Source organism: Sinocyclocheilus anshuiensis, unplaced genomic scaffold (genome assembly GCF_001515605.1).
Source record: "Sinocyclocheilus anshuiensis isolate Anshui unplaced genomic scaffold, SAMN03320099.WGS_v1.1 scaffold171, whole genome shotgun sequence".
NCBI lineage: Eukaryota > Metazoa > Chordata > Actinopteri > Cypriniformes > Cyprinidae > Sinocyclocheilus > Sinocyclocheilus anshuiensis.
In genome coordinates, this window is record NW_015549561.1 from 394745 (window position 1) to 399891 (window position 5147).

The window sequence follows — 5147 nt, forward strand, 5'->3', positions numbered from 1 at the left end:
CAGTGTTTGTTCTGCATGTTGTTTTTGATCAGTCTCTCTCTAGTTTCTGCTTGTGCTTTGTTTTGTGTCCAGATCCTGAACTGATTGTGATCAGAGAGAATCTGACGTGGTCTGAAGCTCTGAGATACTGCAGACAGAATCATGTGGATCTGGTCTCGGTTCATTCAGAAGAGATTCAGCGTTGTGTGATGAACGTGGTTAAACGGGCGTCTACTGCGGCGGTGTGGTTGGGTTTACACAACTACTGCATCATGAACATGTGGCTCTGGGTGAGTGGAGAGACTGTGTGCTATCAGAACTGGGCTCCAGGGAACGGAACGAAACCAGAAAACTGCAGAATCGAGAAGAGAAAAGGAGCAGTTCAGTCTGGAGGAGATCAGCGCTGGATCAGCCTTCCTGAAACTCACAAACTCAACTTCATCTGCATAAATATAAGGTGAAGGACACGTGAATGTTTGCGTTTACTTATATTCACTGTTCTCATACTTTTTTGTTTTTCTGGTTTACTTTTATGTTTGATTTATTTAGTAATTTCTGAGGGAATCTGCTGATTGTGCATTAAAACTGAATTATCTTTGTGCATTAAAACAGAAGTGTCTTTTAGCTCTTTATTTTAATGACATAATGAGCTCTTAAAGGGATAGTTCACCCAAAAATGAAAAGTACCCCATGATTTACTCACCCTCAAGCCATCCTAGGTGTAGTGGTGGAAAGAGTACTAAGAAATTGCACTTAAGTAAAAGTATTGCTACTTAAGGAATAATTTACTTGAGTACGAGTAAAAAAGTAGTTTGCAGAAAAACTACTCAAGTCACTGCGTTACAAAGTACTTTAGTATTATTTTTCTATTTTTACCCAAAATGAGATGATGTGAGCATTATGGAGCAGGGTTAACCCTAACCCTAACACCCATGTACTGTCCACATGTCTGTTTCACAAGTGAGACCCAGGAAATCCCTTATATGGACAAATGCATATAATCATCAAATCATCTGCAAATTGCAATGCAATGTTAATTGACATAGCTTGTATCACAGTATAGAATTTTATTAAAAAAAATATTTTCTGTCTCACTGTGATAAGAAGCAACATGGAACCACAGAAGCTAACTGGTAAGCGAAGGTTTAAAAGAAAAGAAAGGGTTTAAAACAGTGTGAATAGAAAGGTGCCAGTAAAAAATAATGTGGGGTGTGGGTAAGGTTGGGCATAGTTTGAATTTTAATGATTCCAATTCTTGTCAATTCCTAATTTCGATTCCAATAAGGTAATAAATAAATGAATAAATAAATAAAAAATAAAAAACTTACATATCATCTTATTGCAAAATATTTAATTGTTAGCTGAATACTATGAATGAAAGTCAACAGGCTAAAGAACACTTACACAAGGATGTGTGTGCAGCAGAGAAAACAGCCCGTGAGTCTTCTTGACTTGAATGGTTTAAAATCACATTGAAAGTGTAGTTTGTTATAATAACAAAGGTGGACTCCAGGTACATTTTCGGTAGGACAAAACAAAAAGAGCATTTTATTTAACATTTTCACCCATACCTTGGCTTGGGAATCCAAAATATATTCCAATTCTGGAATAGGATGCTTAAGGTCAGGAATTGTCTACTTGTAATAAAACAAAAATTTTGATTCCTCTTATCGATTCCTTTGTGCGCATTTTAATATGACTTTAAACCATTCAAGCACAAGAAGGCGTGTGCTCTGTTTTCTGTCCTGCACACATAGGGGCATAGCCATCATTTCAGAAGCGAGGGGGACAGAAATGTAAAAAAAAAAATAAACTTTTTACTTTTGTCTAATTGACAGGCTTTATTTTTTCTTGTCTTTTAATTGGCTAAGAAATCAAATACACTGCTGTACGATAACCAGTCATTTGTATTCTATAATATTTTTTTCTGTGTTTTCCTAATGACAATTTTAGGATTGGTTTATACAAACACATAATAAGGCAGAATAGTTTATATACTGTAATAAATGTTATGTTAATTAGCACTGCATTATTCATACACTATTTATTACCTGGAAATGACCTGAAATGACCTTTTTTTTAAGCTACATCGATAGCAGGATGCCTTTGTCCATATTAAGGATTTCCTGCACGTCATAAGTTATTATATTTTACTTCTACTAGGCCATTTTGGACTTTCTGCACGAGAGCGTCCTCCGGCTTCGAGTATGAATGAAACATGCACTGCATGATCACATCGTCTCCTTTGGATATGAATAAATCGTCCGGTCATACATAGACTATCTTGTTTCTTCGCCCATGTGCTCACACATCCAAAGCACATTGTACTTTTGGTGAAAAATAAATGTAGCGAAGTTGAATACTGTAGTTTTATTTTACTGAAGTAAAAGTAAAAGTACCACAATTTAATTATACTCAAGATACTCAAAAAAATGTAAAAATATACTCAAGTACTGTAAGGAAAGTGTTTGTAATTAGTTACTTTCCAGCTCTACCTAGGTGTATATGACTTTCTTCTTTCAGACGAATCCAATAGGAGTTATATTTAAAAACGTCCTGGCCCTTCCAAGCTTTACAATGGCAGTGAATGGGTGTTATTTTTCAATAGTCCAAAAGAAGTCCAATATAGCACATCCATCCATCATAAAAAGTGCCTCACACAGCTCCGTGGGGAATCGATGCGTAAGAAAAAAATGTAACATTTTATAAACAGTAATCTCTAGCTTCCGCTAACTGTTGTACGCGCGTTCACAATGGAACACCATTCTATTATTCGAATATGCTAGTCTTGCGAGAACCAACTTTTGTTTATAGGAGCAAAGGAAGCAAAGTTTCCTTACTTTAGCAAAGGAAAACCAGTCTCCTCGTGGCTTATATCGAAATCCTCAGACATTTTTCTTTACAAACCTTCATTTTGTTCTTCTAATTCGTGACAAGTGTTTAGTTTTGCTCTCTCCGCTGTGCTTCGCATTCGTCACTTCTCACCTGAGCTTGCACACTACATTCTAAGTCCTACATCATCCGCCGGAACGGCGTTCTATTGTGAACACGCATACGACAGTTACGACAGTTAGAGATTACTGTTTATAAAATGTTAAATTTGAAAATGTACAAAAATGCATCGATTCGCCTCAGGAGGCCTTTATTTACCCCCCGGAGCCGCGTGGGACACTTTTTATGATGGATGGATGCACTGTTGGACTATTGAAAAACAACACCCACTCACTGCCATTATAAAGCTTGGACGGGCCAGGACGTTTTTAAATATAACTACGATTGGATTCGTCTGAAAGAAGAAAGTCATATATACCTAGGATGGCTTGAGGGTGAGTAAATCAGGGGGAATTTTCATTTTTGGGTGAACTATCCTTTTAACACTAATGTGTGAAATATTCTTTAGATTGTCTAATTTACTAACATGGTATATGCTTGTTTTAGAAAAATCTTTGTAGATCTGGTTATCTCAAAACCATGATATAAACATGATAACAGGAGATCAGGTCAAATAAACTCATCTACAGCCAGTATTCTCGTCTCCTGACTATTTTCTTATTTTCCTCTGACGTGACAATGAACTGAAAATGATATGTAACAAATATGTCAAATGTAAATGTGTTGGTTTGTCTGATATTTAAGACATGTTGTTACTCAGAACATGGCTCTGTTACTCTGCAACATGGCCTTTACTATGTCAAGACCTCTGTTTACCATATGACCTACAACATGCCCACAGTCAAACCCACTTTGCCCAATCTTCTCTCTGAAGATTCAGATTAAAGAGTTCATTCAGATTAATGTACTCACGTTCATATCCCAGATAGAACACGTACATCTGCAAGATGTCTGTTAAAGATCGCTTCATCTGCAAAGCATCTGCTGTGTACAAACATCTGGTAGACGTCTTTAAGATGTCAGTTTTACATACATTCTAAATCATAAACATGCTAATACTTTATGGGGAATGTATAAAATCCCACCGTGTTACAGCGATGGATCCTGGTTCAACTAAGTATGTCAAGTTTCACACACAGAGTCATAATGATGTTGGTGCTCTTGGTAAAGACAGCTCAGTCTACAGGATGGCCGGCTCCATCACATATAGATCAGATGACGTTTGCTAATTTCAACAAAATGATGTGTAATGATGCAGTGGCCGAACCGGTGTTCAAATGAGTAGAGTATGATGGTGATCACATACCATAAAAAATGTTATAAACTATACCCTTTACAATGTGATAAGCTGATAGGGACAGCGTTGGATTGGTGGTATGTCAATACAGGGGTGTATACGACCTGGTCGAAACCACTGCGGCACGTAGCTCAGATCATGACTGAGACTAGGTAGGTGGGTGCACTGCTCGCACTGACAATGTGAGGCAAGCGATGATGCATCTAAGTTATAAAACCTCATGAAAGTGTTGGGTAACGACCAGCCCGCCGCCATGCAAATGTCCTGAATAGATATGCCATTTGCCCAGGCCCATGATGACACAAATTATCAGGTAGAGTGGGTCCGAAACCCTATAGGACATTTCACGCCCTTAGAGCCATTAGCCAAAGCAATTGCATTGACGATCCAGTGTGACAGTCTTTGCTTGTACACAGGCAGGCCTTTTGAAACCTGTAAGCCGATTGTCTCAAACAAAGGGAGGGGCAGAGTTGGCGCTTCATAGTGTTCTTCTCATGTCTTGCTGAGGAAAAGTGACACACCTGTGCTGCATTAGATCGGATCTATAAAAAGTATGACGTTTTATATTGTTTGGGGGGATTTTCAGCTACTGTTGAGTTCCTTGCCAAGGCTGCCGTGCTGTTGTAGTTTTGCGACTTTCCTGAGCTAACGTTTGGCGGCTACCATTGATTTCCCCAAAGGTGGTATCCTACATCCGGTAGCAGGTAAGGAAGTCAGTATGTTAGAGGGTTTCTTTGATTGCATCTCATTTAATGTTGTATGTTATTATTTCTATTCCCCCAGCGCTTGTGTTTGTGAGTCTCTGTGTGTGTGAACTGGGGTTATGAATATACAGCATAAATGCCTTTTATACTGTATATTAACGGCAGCTATGCATTTAGCTTGAGTTATCAGTGGATTCAGATGTGGCCCAGATCCGGCCCACATCTGGCCTGCGTGAAATCCATGCGGGCCAGATGTGGGCCGGATCTGGGCCGAC